Source organism: Tamandua tetradactyla, chromosome 23, assembly GCF_023851605.1.
Source record: "Tamandua tetradactyla isolate mTamTet1 chromosome 23, mTamTet1.pri, whole genome shotgun sequence".
Classification (NCBI taxonomy): Eukaryota; Metazoa; Chordata; class Mammalia; order Pilosa; family Myrmecophagidae; genus Tamandua; species Tamandua tetradactyla.
In genome coordinates this window covers 32,539,989-32,562,025 of record NC_135349.1, presented here as the reverse complement: position 1 = coordinate 32,562,025, position 22,037 = coordinate 32,539,989, and the positions used below count along the sequence as shown (strand labels likewise).

Sequence of the window (22,037 nt, the reverse complement as noted above, 5' to 3'; positions counted from 1 at the left end):
AAAATTCACAAATATATGGAGGCTCAACAACACACTCTTTAACAACCAATGGGTCAAGGAAGAAATTACAAGAGAAATCAGTAAATATCTCAAGGCAAATGAAAATGAAAACATGACATATCAAAATTTATGGGATGCAACAAAGGCAGTGCTATGAGGGAAATTTATTGCCCTAAATGCCTATATCAAAAAAGAAGTAAGGGAAAAAATTGAGGAATTAACTTTTCACTTGGAAGAAGTAGAAAAAGAACAGCAAACTAACCCCAAAGCAAGCAAAAGGAAAGAAATAATGAAGATTAGAGTAGAAATAAATGAAATTGAGAACATGAACACAATCGAGAAAATCAACAAAACTAGAACTTGGTTCTATGAGAAAATCAATAAGATTGATGGACCCTTAGCAAGGTTGACAGAAAGAAGAATAAAGAGGATGCAAATAAATAAGATCAGAAATGGAAGAGGAGACATAACCACCAACCCCATAGGAATAAAGGAAGTAATGAGAGGATACTATGAACAACTTTATGCTAATAAATTCGACAATGTAGATGAAATGGACAACTTTCTAGAAAGGCATGAACAACCAACTTTGACTCGAGAGGAAACAGATGACCTAAACAAACCAATCACAAGTAAAGAAATTGAATCAGTCATTAAGAAGCTCCCCCTCCAAAAAAGACCAGATGGCTTCACATGTGAAAAAATGAAGTTGGAGGTCTCACGCTACCTGACTTTAAGGTGTATTATGAAGCTACAGTGGTCAAAACAGCATGGTACTGGCATAAAGACAGATATACTGACCAATGGAATAGAATAGACTGTTTTGATATAGACCATCTCATCTATGGACAATTGATCTTTGATAAGGTAGCGAAGTCAACTCACCTGGGACAGAACAGTCTCTTCAATAAATGGTGCCTAGAGAACTGGATATTCATATGCAAAAGAATTAAAGAGGATCTATATCTCAGACCTTATACAAAAATTAACTCAAAATGGATCAAAGACCTAAACATTATATCTAAGACCATAAAACTGTTAGGGAAGTATCTTATAAATCTTATAATAGGAGGCAGGTTCCTAGACCTTACACCCAAAGCACAAGCATTGAAGAAATAAAGAAATAAATGGGAACTCCTCAAAATTAAACACTTTTATGTATCAAATAACTTTGTCAAGAAAGTAAAAAGACAGCCTACACAGTGGGAGACAATACTTGGAAATGATATATCAGATAAAGGTCTAGTATCCAGAATATATAAAGAGATTGTTCAACTCAACAACAAAAAGACAACCCAATTACAAAATGGGCAAAAGACTTGAACAGACACTTCTCAGAAGAGGAAATACAAATGACCAAAAGGCACATGAAAAGATGCTCAACTTCCCTGGCTATTAGGGAAATTCAAATCAAAACCACAATGAGATATCATCTCACACCCACCAGAATGGCCATTATCAATAAAACAGAAAACGATAAGCGCTGGGGAGGATGTGGAGAAAGAGGCACCCTTATCCACTATTGGTGGGAATGTCAAATGGTGCAACCACTGTGGAAGACAGTTTGGCGGTTCCTCAGGAAGCTAAAAATAGAATTACCATATGACCCAGCAATACCATTGTCAGGTATCTACTCAGAGGACAAGAGGGCAAGGACACAAATGAACACTTGCACACCAATGTTTATAGCAGCATTACTTACAATTGTGAAGAGATGGAAACAGCCAAAATGTGCATCAACAGAAGAGTGGCTGAACAAACTGTGGTATATACATACGATGGAATATTATGCAGCTGTAAGACAGAATAAAGTTATGAAGTATGTAACAATATGGGTGGACCTTATGGACATTAGGCTGAGTGAGACTAGCCAGAAACAAAAGGACAAATACTGTATAGTCTTACTGAATGAACTGACATTAGTGAATGAACTTGGAAAATGTCATTGAGACCATCAGAAATGGATAGCACAATACTACCTAACTGTGATACAATTATGTTAAAATACTGAATGAAGCTGAATGTGCGAATGATAGAGGGAGGAGGGCTGGGGGCACAAGTGAAATCAGAAAGAAAGATAGATGATAAAGACTGAGATGGTATAATCTAGGAATGTCTAGAATGTATAATGATAGTGACTAAATGTACAAATTTTAAAAATGTACTTGCATGAGGAGAGCAAAGGAATGCCATTACTGCAGGGTGTTGAAAATAGATGGTAATTAATATTTTAAAATTTCAACTTTTGTGTGAGATTAAAGCAAAAAAAATGTTTATTTGGTTCAAAATTTATATTTTGTCTAGTGCATTTCCTAATATAATATAATATGTAGACAGCTTAATTGAACACCATAAGTACATGGAACCTTGAGTAGGGCATAAGATTTTGTATGTTTGTCCAGACTGATTCCCCAATAAATCCCAGAGTGATTTGAACAGTGAATAAAAAGATATTTGCAAAGCCCCTTTGGGGAATGGTGAGAAAGAGGGAAAATTCAACTTCTCTAAGTGGAATTCTTGATATTCTCACAAGCAGTGGGGACAACCAAAGCAATGGGCTGAGCCCCCAATCTTGGGGCTTGTTCATATGAAACTTAACCCCACAAAGGATAGGTTAAGCCTACCTAAAATTAGGCCTAAGAGTCACCACCAAGAGAACCTCTTTTGTTGCTCAGATGTGGCCTCTCTCTCCAGCCAGCACAACAAGCAAACTCACTGCCCTCCCCCTGTCTATGTGGGACATTGACTCCCAGGGGTGTGGACCTTCCTGGAAATGTGGGACAGAAATCCTAGAATGAGCTGAGATTCAGCATCAAGGGATTAAGAAAACCTTCTGGACCAAAAGGGGGAAGAGTGAAATGAGGCAAAAAAAAGTGTCAATGCCTGAGAGATTCCAAACAGAGTCAAGAGGTTATCCTGGAGGTTATTCTTACACATTAAATAGATATCACCTTGTTAGTCAAGATGTAATGGAGAGGCTAGAGGCAACTGCCTGAAAATGTAGAGCTGTGTTCCAGTAGCCATGTTTCTTGAAGATGATTGTATAATGATATAGCTTTCACAATGTGACTGTGTGATTGTGAAAACCTTGTATCTGATGCTCCTTTTATCTACCTTATCGACAGATGAGTAAAACAAATGGAATAAAAAGAAATAATAGGGGGAACAAATGTTTAAATAAATTTAGATTGAAATGCTAGTGATCAATGAAAGGGAGGGGTAAGGCGTATGGTATGTATGAATTTTTCTGTTTTCTTTTTATTCCTTTTTCTGAATAGATTCAAATGTTCTAAGAAATGGTCATGATGATGAATATACAACTATGTGATGATATTGTGAATTACTGATTATATATGTAGAACGGAATGATCAAAAGTTAAGAATGTTTGCATTTGTTTGTTGTTATAGTTTTTAAAAAAATCTAAAAATTAATAAAAAAGTAAAAAAAAAAAAAGATTCAACCAAAAAAAATACAAGGTAAAAAAAAAGAATGATTTGCAAACTATTGCTTTTTTCTTTGTTTGCATTGTATAGATGTTATATTATACAATAAAAAAGTTAAGAAAATTAAAAAAAACTGAACAGAACAATAGGTATTTCCACAAAAATAATGGGAGACTTCAATGCACCATTCTCCTCTATAGATAGACCACCAGACACAGAATCAACAAAGAAACAGAGAACTTATAAATGAATTTGATAAATGAATTAGACTGAACAGACATATATAGATCATTATACTCCAAATCATCCGGATATACATTCTTCCCTAGTGCTCATGGTACATTCTCCAGGATGGATTATATGCTGGGGTGCAAAACAGGTCTTTAAAAATTTTTAAAGATTGAAATTATTCAAAGCAGTTTCTCTGATCGTAATAGAATGAAGCTGTAAATTAATATTCACCAAAGAAACAGAACTTTCATAAATATATGAAGGTTAAACAACACACTCTTAAACAATAAGTGAGTCTAAGAAGAAACCGCAAGAGAAATCAATAAATATCTGGAGATGACTGAAAACAAGAATACAACATATCAAAATCTGTGGGATGCAGCAAAGGTGGTAGTGAGAGATAAATTTATAGCTCTAAATGCATAGATTAAAAGGAAGAAAATCAATGGAAAAAGGGACAATTTATTTGATGATGCATCACTTATCATAATTCCAAAGGGTCAATACATGTACAGAAAACCACTTAACCTCATTTGAAATCAAGCAAATACACACTAAATGCTCACCCAATTATCATAAACAAATTTACATGTAAGGATTTTTAAAAATGGCACACTTAAAATGTCTAATTAGTGACAAAATTATGAAATACTTTCAAAATGCCTTTGGGATTTTTTTTATCCCTTGATAGAAATATTTTTATAAAAATTAAAAAGTGTTTGAGATAGAATAATTTCATAAAAGTGAAAATAAAACCTTAAAATGGTTAGAATAGACGTGTGTGCATTTACATAAGCTATATAAAGAAGCTCAACAATGAAGGAAACTATTTCAAAGATTTTGTATCATAATATTAAAGTGTACCTCACAAAAATCCCTAAATTATGATGCAACATTTATGACACAATGCATTTATTGATTTCTTGCATATATGAATAACTAAGGCAAATGTATGAGAAAAAAATGATTTCCCATAAATATTGAAGTATATAAGCAGGCATTTAACAAAAAGTTTTAAATATGTACTTGTAATAATATCAAAATAAACCTGATAGTGTTAAAACCTAATATTAAAATAAACCTAATAAACTATCTCCAAAATTATAATTGGCATATTATTTGGAGTTGTTTATTTCATAAATGCTTAAATATCTTGTCAAAATACATGTCCAATGATGTTGATGTTCCACCCCTGAATTTATTTTCATAAAATATGATATTTATACAAGGATAAATGTTATAAAATCAATTGTGCATAATTATTAAAAATATATATATATTAAAAAAAGGAAGAAAGAGCTAAAATCAAAGACTAACTGAAAAACTGAAGAAGTTAGAGAAAGAATTGCAAACTAACCCTAAGCAAATAGAAGAAAAGAAATAACTAAGATTAAAACAAAAATAAATGAACTAAAGAAGAACAACAACAAAATAGAAGTAATAAAACCAAAAATTGGTTCTTTGAGAAGACCAACGGACAAAGTCAAAAAGTGAGAAGATGCAAATGAACAAAATCACAAATGAGAAGGGGGCCATTATTATGGATCCTGAAGAAATTAAAAAAAAAAATCATAAGAGGATACCATGAACAACTGTGTAGCAACAAACCAGGCAACTTAGAGGAAATGGACAATTTCCTAGTGTTTCAATTTGTTAATGCTGCTGGAATGCAATATACCAGAAATGGATTGGCTTTTATAAAGGGGATTTATTAGGTTATAAATTTACAGTTCTAAGGCCATGAAAATGTCCAAATTAAGGCATCAACAAGAGGATATCTTCACTCAAGAAAGACCAATCACTTCCGGGATTTCTCTGTCACATGGGAAGAGAAATGGGGCTGTCTGCTGACCCTTTGCTCCTGGGTTTCGTTATTTTCAGCTCCTGGTACCAGTGACCTCCTCTCTGAGCTTCTATCTATCTCCAAGCATCTGAACTTTCTGCTGCTCTGTATCGGCTCTGAGCTCTCTCTCATAAAGGGCTCCAGAAAAGGATTAAGACCCACCTTCAATGGGCAGGGTCATAGCTTCCAAAGTCCCACCCAAACAATTGGTCTGCCCCCATGAGATTAGAGTAGAAGACCATGGCTTTTCTGGGATGCATAACAGTTTCAAACCAGCACACCTTAGAAACACATGAACATCTTACACCGACTTGAGAAGATGTAGAAGACTTCAAGAAATCCATCGCAAGTAAAGCAATTCAATCAGTAATAAAAAACCTTCCTAAAAAGGAAAGTTCAGGGCCAGATGACTTCACAGGTGAATTTTACCAGCATTCAAAACAGAACTAACACCAATCTTGCTCAAATTCTTCCCAAAAATGGAAGAAAAAGGAACATTACCTAACTCATATCATGAAGCTAACATCACTCTAATTCCAAAACCAGCTGAAGATACTACAAGAAAGGAAAACTACAGGCCAATCTCACTAATGGATATAGAAGCAAAAATTCTCAACAAATACTTGTAAATCGAATCCAAAGTCACATTTTAAAAATTCTACACCATGACCAAGGGGGTTCATTCCAGTCATGCAAGGGTGGTTTAAGAAAATCAATTAGTGTAATACAGCCCATTAGCAAATCAAAAAGGAAAAATCACATGATCATCTTAACTGATGCTGTAAAAGCATTTGACAAAATAGAATATACTTGGTAGAACTGAAATCCGGGACTTGAATAGACATTTGCAAACTGACATTTATAGTCACGTTTATAATAATGCTGAATAATATACGTCAGCATTATTCGTGATATTTAATGAACGGTGATGGCCAAAGGGTACATCAACTGAGAAGCAGAAGGGTGAACTGTGTTGTATATATATGATGGAATATTGTGTGGCTACAGAAAGGAATGAAGTAGTGAAGCATGCAACAAGGTGAATGAACTGTAAAGACATTATGTTGACCAAAATAAGCCAGAAACAAAAGGACAAATATTGTATGGTCTCTTTTAGAAAATACTTATAAGGATATTAGGTCTAGATTTTAAGCTCTTACAGCAGTCATATTTATTCCAGAGCTTTAAGTGTTTTTGTTTTTGCTTTTTAATTCTAAATTCAGAGATGCTGTGCTCTATTTGCATAACCTGATATTTCCCTGGAACTTTGGGTACCTGTGTGACACCTAAGACTCAGAATGAGAGTTTGGCAGCTCTGAAAATCAGCATTACTCCATATTGCAACTGTTAAAGAAGGTGAAAAAGATATCAGACTTCAATTAGCGATAAGAATGAAGCCGATCTGGCTGAGTGAGACTAAGGTAAGTCAGAATACAGGGTAAAGGCTGATACTGTTTGTATTTTAGAAATTCACCTTTGGTATGAGACCAAAGGAAGTGATGTTTATTTTGCCCAAAATTTAAATTTTCTGTAGCACACAATCTAACTTAACCTGCCTGACCAGTTCGTTTATACAACCTAAATACATGGAGCCTAGAATTGGGAATGAGATCTTGCTATTCTGAATAGCTTAATGTAATACCTGATACATTCCAGATAATTAAAAAATATGGGGGGTCCCCCTATGTGGGACATGACTCTCACAGCTGTAAATCTCCCTGGCAACCTAGGACAGACTCCCGGGATGAGTTGGGATCCAGCATCATGGAAATGAGAAAGCCTTCTTGGCCAAAAGGTGGAACAGAGAACTGGGACAAAATAAAGTGTCAGTGGCTGAGAGATTTCAAACAGAGTTGAGAGGTTATCCTGGAGGTTATTCTTATACATTATATAGATATCCTTTCTGGTTTGTGGTGTACTGAAGTGGCTGGAGGGAAGTACCTGAAACTGTTGAACTCTGTTCCAGTAGCCTTGATTCTTGAAGATGATTGTATAACTATATAGCTTTTACAGTTTGACTGTGTGATTGTGAAAACTTTGTGTCTGATGTTCCTTTTGTCCAGGGTATGGACAGATGAGTGAAAAAAATAAGGATAAAAATAATGGGGGGATAAAGGTGAAAAACTAGGTAGATTGAAATTCTAGTGGTCAATGAGAGGAAGGGATAAGGATATATGAGTTTTTCTCTTTTCATTTCTTTTTCTGGAGTAATACAAATGTTCTAAAATGATCATGGTGATGAATTCACAATTATGTGATGATATTGTGAGCCACTGACTGTGTATGGACTGTGTGTGTGAAGATTTCTCAATAAAAATATTTTTTGAAAAGTTAGAAAGGGCAGAGCTCAAATACCTCTAAAAATTGGAGTTGTAATAGAGAATATAGGATTTAACAAATGAGCATGACTGCTGAATCATTATACTGCTATTTCTTTTAGTCTCCAGTATCTTGGAGCAGCTCGGAGGAAAAAACTAAAATTGTGGAACATGAACCCATACCAAACTCTGACATCTGTTCTATAACTACTTGTTACAATGTACTTTGAAATGTATTGCTTTTTTTTTTTGTATATATGTTATATTTTGTAATTAAAACTGTTTTTAAAAAAAGTATTGGGGGGTGAAAATCTCCCTGGAAACATGGGATATGACTCCTAGAGATGAGCCTGCCCTTGGCACTGTGGGATTGACTATGCTTTCCTGACCAAAAGGGGGAAAGAATTGTAATAAATAAGGTACCAGCGGCTGAGAGAGTTCAAATGGAATCGAGAGGCTACTCTGGAGGCTACTGTTATGCAAGCTTCAGCTAGAAATTGCTGCTATCATGGTTTGCCAAACAAAACTATTCCTGCAAACCCTCAAGAACACCTAGGGCTTTATCTGAGATTCCACAAAGTTCCCTGTACTATTATATTTTCCAGAAACCTACAACCTTCAGATAGTTTCATAGCTCAGACAAGTCCTGAAACCCAGAGAGGCCAACCTCTCCAGAATGTTAACTAGTTCCATCCCCCTATCCCCATATCATCAACAGCCCTTTCCAACATGAAAAGGTTAGAATGATCATAGCCAAAATACTCCTAGAGATTGGGAGAAAGATCAAAGAGGTGTAGTTATAACAGAGAAGATAGGATTTAACCAATGTGTATGGCTGCTGAATCATTATATTGATATTTCTTTTAGTCTCCAGTATCTTGGAGCAGCTGGAAGGAAAAATCTAAAACTGTGGAATTATAACCCATATCAAACTCTGAAATTTGTTCTACAACCAATTGTTGGTTACGTACTTTAAAATTTATTGCTTTTTTGTATATATGTTATTTTTCACAATTGAAAAAAAAGCATTGGGCAAAGTCTCTTGAGGGATTGGAGGAAAAATAAGGAACTATCAAACTTCCCCTCCTGGGAAATTCCTGATGCTCTCTCAAGCATTAGGGACAGGTTAATAGGCCAAGCCCTCAATCTTGAGGGTTGCTCTTAAAAAACTTATTTCTGTAATGGGGAAGCTAAGCCTAACTATAATTATGCCTAAGAGTCACCTCCAGAGAACCTCTTTTGTTGCTCAGATATGGCCTCTCTCTCTCTGAGCCTGACTTTGCAAGTAAACTCATTACCCTCTGCACCACATGGGACATGATTCCCAGGGATGCCTGGCCGTGGCATCATGTAATCAACAATGTCTTCCCGACCAAAAGTGAATAAAGAACTGTAATAAAATAAGGTATTGATGGCTAAGACATTTCAAATAGAGTCGAGAGGCTATTCTAGAGGTTATTCTTTTATAAGCTTCAGCTAGATATCGCAAATTGTCACAGTATGCCAAACCCCAACCAACAGGATTCCTGAAAATGCTAAAGAATACCTTGGGGTTTATCTAAGACTCTATAACCCACTAAGTTTATTTTTCAGTAACTTAAAACCTCCAGAATGATTCTATGCAAGAGAAGCCCTGAAACCCAGAGGCACTAGGCTATCCAAGAGCACCAACTAGCTGTATCCCCCTTCCGATAATGTCGACACCTCTTGTCAACATGAAGTTAGAGAATCCCAGATATTCCTGAAGATTGGGAGAAGGATCAAAGGCAAAGGAGGAGTTGTAACAGAGAAGACAGGATTTAACAAATGACTGCAACTATTATATCATTATATTGCTATTCCTTGTTAGTTTCCAGTGGACTAGAATAACTAGGAGGAAATACCTGAAATTGCGGAACTGTAACCCATACCGTGCTTTGAAACTTGTTAAACTGCACTTTGAAATTTATCACTTTTCTGCATATATTTCACAAATTTAAAAATGTTTCAAAAAAACACAATGAATGGTAAAAAGGAGTTCTGCCAACCATCCAATTGACTTCCCAGGAGGCAATCACTGTTACCAGTTTCTTATATATCCTTTCAGATATATCCTAGACATAAAAAAGTATGTCTGTATATAAGTATGTTTACATATGTGTATTTTTAAACAATACAATGGTAGCATATTATACACTAGCTTTTACTATGCTTTTCTCTTAACTATACCTTTAGACACCCTTTCCTATCATTTGGAAGCAGGCTGTCTCATTCCTTTTAATTTTTTTATGTTTTAAAGGAGGCAATTAAGTAGCCTTAGCTAGAGTTTGCCCTGTGTACATGTGCTCAGCCAGAGATTTTGGCAGAGTCCATATGCAGAATTTGGGGCTCCCCTTCTGCAGATCTCTCCAGGATTCAGGACTCACACCTCACTTTCCAAAGGCTATGTTGCCCATACTTGTTCTTGGGCCAGTAAGACCAGGTTTTCTACAGAGTTTAGCTGCACACATATCCCACCTATATGGCACAGATTTGCCCCGCCCTCAGAAATGTGAAACTCACTCAATACTGTCCCTTTTTTCTTTGCAGAAACATCCCTCTAGCACCAGCCTGTTTTGGTCACACCACAGTGTCTTCAGGTAGTCAGTTTTTACATTTTGTCCAGAGTTTATAGCTGTTATCTTTGAAAGGTTGATCTGGTGGGAGTTGCTTGGCCGTGACTGGAAACGGAATTTTGCCTCACTCTCTTTAACTGTCACATTTAACCTTCAGGACAACCCTACAAGAAAAGTATTATCAGTATTGTTATTGCCTCCTATCATCAGAGCAAGGGGTAACACGGGTCCATTGGCCCCCAGATAACTTAAGCATTTGGGAAAGGATTGTATTTTTTGTTTGTTTGTTTGTTTTGGCAAATGAAATACTTTCAGTGTGACCTTGGAAAGGTCACTTAACCTCAGTTCTCATTTGTAAATCTCAATAATAATAATTCTTTCCTTGCAGGATTATCTTGAAGGTCAATGAACTAACACAATGATGGCTGCTGTTTACATGGTACTCTATGCAGATATTGCTCGCAAGTGCTTTATTCCTTACATCAGCCTGGGAATGAAGTGCTAGTATTATTGGCTTCATTTCATAGTGAGGAAACTGATGACTCAGTGCATTTATGTAACTTGCTCAATGCCCCTCAGGTAATTAGTGGCAGAGCTGGGATTTGAACCAAGGGTCTGTGACATCTGCACCTGTGCGCTTGGCCATGTGCAGTCCTACCACCTACTGTGGGTATACGATGGAACAATCATTTTGGGAAACAATTGTTTTTGGAAAACAAAAAACACCAAAACAAAATAGCTGAGGCTCAGAGATGGGAAGCCAGGGTCTCTGCTAGAGATGGATCCAGGATTCAAACCCAGGTCTTTCGGAGGTGAGTAGTGTTTCAGAGGTAGTGTTTCAGAATCACCTGGGCATCCAGCAAAGATCTCCTGAATCAGAAGCCCTAGCCTCGAGTTGGAGAAAGCTCCAAGCCCAGTGCTAAAATATGGGAGCTCCCTAGTTCCCTTCTCCCTCCCCGTCCCCCTTCTTCTGTCTTGCTGTGAAGGATTTCTACTTTCAACCCCTTTCAGGACCTCTATCAAGTCACAGGCCTAGGTTGGGGTAAATTGGGGTAAGCTGTGACTCACTCTTGACAGATCGATGTCACCAGCCTGCATGACAGGTGGAACAGGCCCTGGGAGTTACAGGAAGAAGCGACTCTCCTCTGTGTGACCCTCCCTTGCTTGTCTGAAGTGGTCACCCTGAGCATGTGACCACTGGGAAAGAAGGCATGACCCATGTGGATGTGTCATACAACCTCTGCCTTTTAAATTAGCCCACTTGATGATCCTATGCCATCCTGGGCCCTGCAAGTTTCTGGGACCTCCCAAGATGCTCCTGAAAGTAACTACAGCTCAGCTTCCAAGGCTCCTAGAGACTTGAAGTTCTCAGGAAACTTTTGTTCCAGCCATACTCACATTGTCCTGAGGTCACCATGAGGTGTCCCTCTAGAACATCCCCTCTCAAATCTCAATTCACTTATAAAGCTCTTCAGGCATGACACGAACTGGCCCTTGTTCACCACTGTGACCTAAGGCCTCTGGCACTTCCATACTTCAGCCTCCCAGGCCTACTCGCTTTCCCTCCATGCTGTTCACTGCATCTAGAAAAGTCTTCCCCGGAAATTCACAGGGCTAATGTTTCTTAGAATTCCAATCTCAACCCAAATGCCACCTCTTCAGTCTCTGAAGAGGCCTCTCTTGACCAGCCAATCGATCTTCACTTCACGACTCTGTTTTATCTTCTTTGTAGCATTGATCACATTCAAGAGCTAGCTTCGCTTATATGATTGCTTACTGTGATGTCCCACACTAGCATGGAAACTCCAGGAAGACAGATACCTGGCCTGTCCTGTTCACTTTTATATCCCGAGTGCCTCAAACTCTGTCAGCCATTTAATTGTCACTCAACAAGTATTTATAAGATGAAAGAAGGCATTTGGCACCAATGCTTTCTCCTTCTCCCCACCCCCACCCCTCCTGCTTGGTGTTCTCAAGGAGCAAAGCCTTCAAACAGAGGGCAAGGGTTATACCTGAGCAGAGCAAGGGTTATACAGTTATGACAGATGGCACCAGGAGCCCTTGGCAGAGACAGTAAGCTCACTCACCTGGCATCCGGAAGACCTGGGTTTGAATCCCGGATCCATCTCTATCAGAGACCCTGACCTCCCGTCTCTGAGCCTCAGCTGTTTTGTTTTGGTGTTTTTTGTTTTAATTAGAGAAGTTGTGGATTTTTCAGAATGCCTCAAATACAGAATCCCCACACCCCACCCTATACCCCTCTATAAAACCGGGAGACGCACAGGACCTACCTCACGAGGTGGTGGTAAGGGTAAACGACATTGGTGCAGATGGAGCCTGTGGCCTGGTGCCAGGCCTGTGGGATCAGGACCCCCGAGGATGTCAGGGGAGGCAGATGTGGGAGGGGAGGCTCGCGCACAAAGCCTTCCTCAAGGAGGTTTCCAGAATCTGAGGGGAGATTCAAGGCAACTGCTTGGCTTTAACTGATCAGGATTGTCTCCTTTGGAGAAGCCAGATATAAACACTTAACAAGAGTCATTTTGGGGCTCTGTAAGTAGTGAGCCAACACCTGGCAGGTGCGTTGGGGAAGACGTAGATGTGACTAATAAAGTCTGTGCCCTCTGGGAACTTAATCTAGAAGCAGAGACAAGATAAAAACACAGGGCCAAAGATAACAGAGGGTAAGTAGGAGAGAGAGAAGAGAGCTGGCAGGAGGCAGTCCCTTGGCAATGGACTTCTCTCCTCTTTCCCCGGGGAAGGGGGAAATCCTCCCCAGGGGCCCCACTGCAGGAAGTCTCAGCGGCGTCCCTCCCGCGGGAGGTCGTCCAATGGAGTTAGTGGTTAAAAGACTGCGCTCTCCAGCCAGACACACCCAGCCTTAAACAGCGTTCAGCTGAGTGACCTTGAACTCTCTGACCCTCATTGCCGCCTCTATGAAATGGGGGTGGTATTGGGAAACTATTCACAAGGTTGTTGGGAAGCTTTAAAGAGAAAATGCATTCTAAGCGCTGGGCACAGGGTGTGGTGGCCAGGAAATCTGTGGTCACTCCAAGACATTGTTGGTTTGCTGCTGTCGTCATGTTTCTCCGAGTTGGGAGCACTTCAAAGAAACATCTCCCTGAGAATTTATTCACCAAATGACATTTGCGTGGTGCTTGTGTGCCAGGCATGGTCACCGAATTGTCTTAACGACCTATGGGGACGGTTTTACAAAGGAATGAATAATTTGTGGGGCCCAGGGCAAAATGAAAACTTAGGGCCTCTTGTTCAAAAATTATGAAGAATGTCAAGAGGGCAAAAGCTGAGCATCAGACGGAGTCCAGGACCCACACCCATGAAGCAGGCCCTGAAGGAAACAGAATGCAGAGAAGTTACAAATGTAACATAGCCAGGATGGGGGCTGTGATTCAAGCCCAGCCTCTAAAATCACATGACTTCCATTACTTATTGTAAACTCCCTGCAGGCAGGGGCTTTGATTCTTTTGCTGGTGATTCCCTGGGGCCTAGCACAATGCCTGGTACACACTGGCAGTCATTACACACACGTGGGAATGAATGTATAGGTTCATTCACTCAAAGAGCAGAGCCTTCACCAGGGTTCTGTGCGTTGCCCTGCTCTAGCACATGTCATATTTCCATTCCTACTCATCCTTTGTGTTTATCCAGAGCCTTTAAATTCCTGGGATAAGCTAGCACCGCCTGTGTCTATCTAGATAGAATGTCCACATGCCAGACACTTTTATGAAGCCCCACCTCTCAGAGCATTCCTAGTCTTTGAGTCCCCAATTTTCTGGGGTGGGGGGAGGTTAGGGGACACTAAATCATGTGTCACCTGGAGTCTGATCACCAAGTTTACTGCCCTCCCTGGCACAGCCACTGTATTTAGACGAATTCTCCAATCCTTCCCCTGGCATGTTTCTCTCCCTGATACCAAGGTCCTGCCTCAGAAAGGCACCTCTGCCAAGGGACTCAAAATGGAAATAATTAGAACAGTAAGATTTATTTTAGCTATACAGATAGATAAATAGTGAGACTGAGAGCAAGAAGATTGTCCGCTGCAAAGATCGCATCTTACAACGCACAATTCTTTTAAAATATTTCTTGAACAGTTACCCTAAGTGATCATATTATGACCATGAAATAAACATCCAAAACTTCCTCCCCCAAAAGGAACTGAAACAAGACCCTCTTTGATCTCAACACGAGAAAACCAAAACCACATCATTACAGTTCAAGCAAAAAGGACTTTTATTTAAGGTTATGGAATTAAGTACTGCAGAAGAGACTTGGGGAGCTGACCTCATTCTTTTTTCTTGAAAAGGACCTTAATTTTTCTGTCTGAAGGTTTACGATAGTCTTTGCTGGCAGTGGGGAAAGCGGAGGGGTAAACTTCAGGGGTGCTTAAATAGATAAATCATTTCCTGATCTCATGACATCCTGTTAACCATTGCTCTGTGCATGTCTCCCTTTCAGTTCATTCTGTCTTTCTTTGTTTATTTTTAACAATACAATGAGCAACTGTGGTTCATTGTATATATATATATATATATGTACTGTGGGTATATATATATATACCCACCAGAGAACAAGATAATTACTAATAACAGGCATCTCCTGTGGGCTCCTCCCTATCTCATCCTTCCAGCTCATAGGTAATCACGGTCCTGAATTTTGTGTTTCCCAGTCCTCTTTTTCCAGATTTATTAGATATGAATGCCTAGCTAAATAATGTATTACTTAGTTGAGTTGTTTCTGAAATGCCTATAAAAGGTATCATAACATGTCATCTTCTTTTACTTGCTTTTTTGACTCAAGACCACCAATAAAGATTCTAACATCATGTTGTTGCATATAGGTGTTTATTTATTTTCACTGCTGTATAATATTCCACCGTCTGGATATACCATAATGTATTTATCCATTCCGCTGTTAATGAACTTTTGGGTTATTTACTTTTTTTTTTGCTATAAAAAAGAAAGCTTCCATGCAATTCTTGTACATGTACAAGTGAATTAAACTTTACCTTGAGTATATAACCAGGAGAGCAATTACTCAATATAGGTTATAGGAATGCTCAAATTTGCAAAAGAATACCAAATTGTTTTCCAAAATGATTGTTCCATCGCATGCCTCACCAACAATCCATAAGGAATCCACTAGTCCCCATATTCCATGCATGGTATCATCAAACTTTTAAATTTTGAAAATTAAATAGGTACTGAATAGATAAATGAATGAACAGTGAAGAAATAATGGATTGTTCAAATCAATTTTCAGAAAATCAGTTCATTTGATGACAATAATGTATGATCTTTAGCTTTCAACAAATTAAACATTCCTTGTTGCTAAGAAGGAGAAGTGAAAAACAGTCAGCTATAATGTTGCAAAAATTTTCTAAATATTAAAAATTTAATATCAATTATTGTAAATTCATAGATAGTTAAAATTTTGGTAAACATCATAAATTCATAAATAGTCATTTGTCAACATATGAAATTGCTAAAAAATAATCTAGAACAAGGATCCATAAACTCTTTCTGTTAAAAAAAAGTAAATATCTTAGGCTTTGCAAGACTTAAGCCATCACAACTACTCAATGTTGCAGTTTTAGCACAAGGGCAGCCTTAGCGATATGTAAACAGGTGAGCATGTCTGTGTCCTATCAAAATTTATTTATGTGCCAGAGACCTGGGTTCAATTCCCAGTGCCTGCCCATGCAAAATATATATATATATATTTGGACATTGAATTTTTAATTTCTTATACTTTTCCCATGCCATGACAATATTATTATTCTTCTGACATTTTTTCCAACCTTTTAAAAATGTAAAAATCATTCTCAGTTCACGGGTCATACAAAAACAGATAGTGGGCCAGATTTGGCTCATGGGACATAGTTTGCAGACCCCTGATGTAGAATAACAAAATCAATATGAAATTTCAAAATTAGTACCTTTAGTAGAATTGTTTATGGGCTAGCTTTTGGCAAACTGATTTTCAGTGAACTGGCATGATTGTAAATGCAAAAACAATTTGCTAACGTTTCGGAGAAAAAATTGTTAATTATCATTGAGAAAAAGATAGACTTTTCAAATGCTGGGCCATTTGAGTCTCCATATGCAGCAAAACAAAATTAAAATAGGATCCATTGTTGACACCATATACATAAATCATTCCTAACTGGATAAAATAATTAAATGTGAAGGCCAAGTTATAAAGCTTTTAGATGATAGTAGACACTCTTTATGATATCAGTTTGGGGGGGGAGTTTTTTAAAATCAACGCCATAAAGGAAAGCCTGTTATGTCTGCAAATGTTACATTTATAAATCACTTTTCATCAAAGTATATCTAGACTGAAAGCTTAAAAATTAGAAAGGGATAGATACTGTATGATCTTGTTGTTATGACTCTGGTAAAGGTTAACTCAGAGGTTTACAAAGTAAATTATAGGGAACCTAGAGATATGATGAAGCAAGAGATGGGTAAATGGTTAGCTAATGAAGTTGAACTTGAATATAAGGAAATGGATAGAAGTGAAGGCAGTTCATTAGTGGATTTATAAGTAATATTGCCATATTGAAGGTGAACATGATTGAAAGAAGTTGTATAGAGCCATGTGTCCCACCGATTAACACTACAGATATAAATAAGTTCTTGCATGAACTACTTCAAAGGTATGAAACTTGTACAAAGAGTAAATAGTAGAGGGGTCTGGGGAAAAATACTATTGCATGTTATGGTCTATATTTAACAGGAAGACACCAACAGTACCACAGCAATACCAGGGGTAAATAATTGTGGGGGGGAGGGGGAGGACAAGAATTAAGGGGAGGTTTGGATTTTCAATTAGGTGAGGGTTCATCAGTTATTTTTCTCTTTGGAGAAATGAAAAAATGTGCTGAAAATTGAGAGTGTTGATGATTGTACAACTAAGTGAGGATAATGTGAGATGTGGACCGTTGACTTTGGGTGTTATACATGATGCCCAATGGATGGAGGTGGCTGAAGGATACATTGAGAAGGTGAACTGTGGGGTATACATATGATGGAATATTATGCAGCTACAGAAAGAAATGAAGTCATGAGGCATGCAATGAGCTGAATGAAACTTGAGGACATTATGTGGTGCAAAATCAGCCAGAAACAATCTCAACTTAGATTGGATGGTAGTACTATATCAATGTTGCATATAATTGTGGTTTTGTAAGAGAAAGTCTTCATTCTTAGGAAATACGCATGGATGTTTTTAGGGGTAAAATAGCATGATGCCAGAGAAGGAAGAATACAACAGAGAAGATAGGATTTAACAGATGAGCATGACTTCTGAATCATTATATTGATACTTCTTTTGGTTTCCAGTGTCTTGGAGCAGTTAGAAGAAAAAATAAAAAATCATGCAACTGTAACCCATACCAAACTTTAAAATCTGTTCTATAACTACTTGGTAAAATGTACATGAAAATCTATTGCTTATATATTTTATATTTCACAACAACAAAAAATTTTAAAGAGAGCATAATGTCTGAAAAACCCTCTCATATGGTCCAGAAAAAGATGTGTGTGTGTGTGTGTGTGTGTGTGTGTGTGGACAGAGAGAGCAAGAGAGAAACAAAATATGAAGCAAATGTGAAAAATGTAAATAATTGGTGGATTTGGGTAAAAGATAGATTAAAGTTCTTGTACTATTTTTATAACTTAACTGTAAATGTGAAAATTATATCAAAATAAAAACATTTTTAAAAGGATACATAGTGAAAGAAATTCCAGAGAATTAGAGAAGACATTTGCAACACATATAATTGCCTATGGAATAACAGCCAGAATATATAGATATCTCACATAAATCAATGTTAAAAAGTCCAACGTTTCAATAGAAAAATGTACAAAGATTGCAAATAGGCACAAAAAGGGAAATCCAAACCATATTTTAAAAGCTGCCCAACCTCATTAGTAATGAAGGAAATTAAAATTAAAATAATGAGAAGTGACTACATAACCCTAAGATTGGCAAAAACTAAAAAGTTTGCCCTATGGAGCAACAAGAATGTATACAGCTGGCAGAAGCATAAGTTGGTACAATCACTTTGGAGCATGGCTTGGCCTTGTGCTACCAGGTAAATCTCCAGCAGAATGCATCTACTGGTATTCTAGAAAGATGTACTAAAATATGCATGAGAGAAGTTATTCATAATAGCAAGGTTTGAAAAGTCAAAAACCAGAATGAACTCAAATTCTGTTTACAATAGGATTGATAAATAGATTGGAATGTATTCACAAATTGAAATATTATATAACAATGAAGACAAACTACAGTTACACACAACATGGATGAGTCTCACAAACATAACGTTAAGTCAAAGAAATAAGACATAAGAGAAGACATACAATATAAATTCATTGATCCTTATAAAGTTTAAAAGCAGGTATATGGAATGATACTTTTATGGATGTATATACACCTGCAAAAATTAAAAATAAAAACAAGGCAAGACTGTGACAAATATCAGGATGGCGGTGTTTCTAAAAATGTGAGGGGTGGAAAGGCTCACAAGGTTTTTGGGGATGATGCTCCAAAAAGTTTTCCTCTTAAAACATATGTATTAAATGCATTAAATCATAATGTATATTTTATACTCTCTACTTTATGAATATTATATTTCCACAATTAAAAGGGAGACGAAATTATCTTAGTTCTATATTACAGTCTATACATATGCAAAAATTATAGTTTAATTTAAAATTATGAAACATAATGTAAACTAGAAGGAAACATAAGCAAAAAATATGAAAAGTAGGAGGCTGATCCTATGTTCTGGAGCAGTTAGAAGGAAAAGTCTGAGATGATGGTATGGTAGCCCATGACAAACTTTGGAATCTGTCCTGTAACAACTTGTAGAAGAGTTCTTTCAAAACTGTTGCTTTTTTCTTTCTTTGCTTTGGATATATGTCATATTGCACAATTTAAAAAGTTAAAAAAATGTGGAGTTTGAATGGCTGGAAACTACTTTTCTAAGGACACAAGTAAACGCGGAAACAACAAAGGAAAAAATACTGATGGATTTTATTACATAAAAATGCAAAAATTTTGTAGGCCAAATATTAAATAAATAAAATGTAAAGAGAGTCAACCATTTGTGGAAGATACATCAGCAATGTAAGGGACCTACTCATTGTGTCCATTTGCACAGGGAGCACAGAAACCAGACTCAGAATTTGGTGATGTCACCTACTATTGGGGCACTTGGGTGGATTAAGGAAGTAAACACAACATCCTCTCTGGGGAGACCTAACTTCCTAAGCCTGAAGTTAGACCTGCAGTGGACAGGCACAGCTTCTTGGGTCTCCCAATGCTGTTTTCTGGAATTTTGGCACAAAGAAATAAGGTAGTAGACCTGCTTAGTTTCTGTGTTTAGTGGAAGCTGTGGTTTAGAGAATGACAGTGGTTTGAAATCCTAGGACAGGGGAGCTCGGGAATTGCTACATAAGAGGAACCTAGGGATATTTCATACATTAGCCACTTTAGGTAAAAATTGGGGGAGAGGGTTGGAAAGAAGCAAGAAGAACAACTCCCTATTACCAAAGAAATCTCAAAATTGAAATAAGTAAATAAATTAAGTGATACTGACCACATACAATATCATGCGTATTATATAATATAAAGTAAATAAATACACTTAAATCCCATTAGCATATTTAATGTGTGTTGTTGGGTACGTTTTGACATATTTGATATGACACGGAGTGAAGTCTCCATTAATAAGAGTATCTAGGTTGTGAAAAGCCTTGTAAAGAGCTCCTGGCCATGGAGAATGATTGGGCAAACTATAACATTTAAAACATTCCTTCCAAGCACACATACTCCCACTCTGGCCCCAGCCTAAGGGTGTGGCCACTTTAAAAGTCACCAGACTGATGAAATTAGGCAAAAGGGGGAAAAGGATTACGGGAAGATGGGGCCTGAACTGCCTGAAGAAAACTATTTTGAAACTTGAGAGGCCAGAAAAACACTGTACAGCATCCAGGGAAAAGCAAGTGGAAATGGCTGATAAATTATGGCAAAGAATAGTAAATAGTACTGGGCAGCTACTGGCACCCATCCCCCACTCTTGCAACAGGCCACCATGGGATTCAGCTCCTGGCTGGCTTGCTGGTGACAGAAAGGGACAAAAAAAAAAAACTTCTTCCCCGAGACCAGAAGTGGGCACAGCTGATTATTAATCATGGCTTTTAATTAGTGATTTCAGATCGCCCGAGGCAGTCATTGTTTCAACCCACTGCAGAAAAAGGCTGCATCAGAGGATGTTTTGCTTCTTCGGAGCAAAGGTAGTTGAAGAGCTGCATTAATTGGGCAGACCAAAGAAAGCGCAGCTTTGGGGAGTCATGAAAGAAGCTCTTGGTGCCCTTCTGAATCCCTGCCCCAGGGCACTTTGAAGCTGGCCTGTGCCTGCTCTGCGGGTCCCTATCCCTGTTTTGGCTGGGAAAGACTGCCTTGGGAAAGTCCTCTACAGCATGACCCTCCTCCCAGAAAGGAAATAAATGTCCGAAACTATAGAGGCAGTCTGGGGCAAAGGCATGACCCTCCTCCCAGAAAGCAGCTTGAGACAATGAAAGGAATGTAAGAAATTATAGGGACAGACAGTCTGAGGTCAAAGGCTCGTCAGCTTCAATTGCCTGGGGGAGGGAGGTCTGTCTCCTGGGAAACAGAGGAGCACTCAAACTCCTGTACACGGGAGAACTCCAAAACAACAAATAAGCAAAAACCCAGGACAAGACTGAGGCCTGGAAGACAGGGGAAACCCTGAACACTGCATTTGCCTTAGGCAGACCTTCCTGATAGGAGGGTTGAAGGTCAAGAAAATTCCTGTTGTCACACCAGCTGGTTATAAAATGAAGAAACAGACTCCCGAGGGAAAAAAGAACCCAGAGCTAACATTTTAAAATATTAAAATGCGCGGTATGCAATGAAAGAGTAGAAGATAAATAAATAGGAAATGACAGCCCATCCAAAGGAAGAGGATAAAAATCCAGAAAGCACAAATGAAGAAGATGGTTGACACACCAAACAAAGCCTTTAAAAGAAATGATTTTCACAATGCTCAAGGAGATGAAGGATAATAATGAGAAAGACCTAAAAGATATCAGGAAAACAATGAAGGAGAAATATGAGAATCTTAATAAAGAGATAGAAATTTTGTAAATGAAACAAACAGAAGCACTGGAATTGAAGACTAGAATAATAGAAGTGAAAAATGCCCAGGAGGGTTTCAAGAGCAGATTGGAGCTAGCAGAAGAAAGAATCAGTGAACTCAAAGACACTTGAAATAGTCAGGCTAAGGAACAGAAAGAAAAAGGAAAAAGAGTTTAAGAAATGTCTGGGACACCATCAAGCATGCCAATATATGCACTATGGGAGTCCCAGAAGAGGAAAGAAAGGAGCAGGAGGAATAGTCAAAGAAATAATGACAGACAACTTCCCAAACTTAGCAAAAGATGTGAATACGCACATCCAAGAAGCTCAGAGAATATCTGAAGAAAAATTTACCTCATCATGTGCTGATCACACAATCAAATACAGAGGACAAAGAGAGAGCACTGAAAGCTGCAA

General features: G+C 37.9%; 1 long non-coding RNA gene across 1 annotated transcript in view; it reads right to left on the bottom strand.

The window, feature by feature from the left end:
- LOC143666611 (uncharacterized) overlaps positions 1 to 10,576 on the bottom strand; it is a 141,589-nt gene extending 131,013 nt beyond the window's left edge. The window contains exons 1-2 of the long non-coding RNA XR_013167694.1: positions 10,378 to 10,576; positions 1,703 to 1,794 (exon numbers count right to left, since the gene is read on the bottom strand). This is a non-coding gene — a long non-coding RNA (uncharacterized LOC143666611). The remainder of the gene's footprint in view (positions 1 to 1,702; positions 1,795 to 10,377) is intronic.
- Positions 10,577 to 22,037: the final 11,461 nt, after the last annotated feature.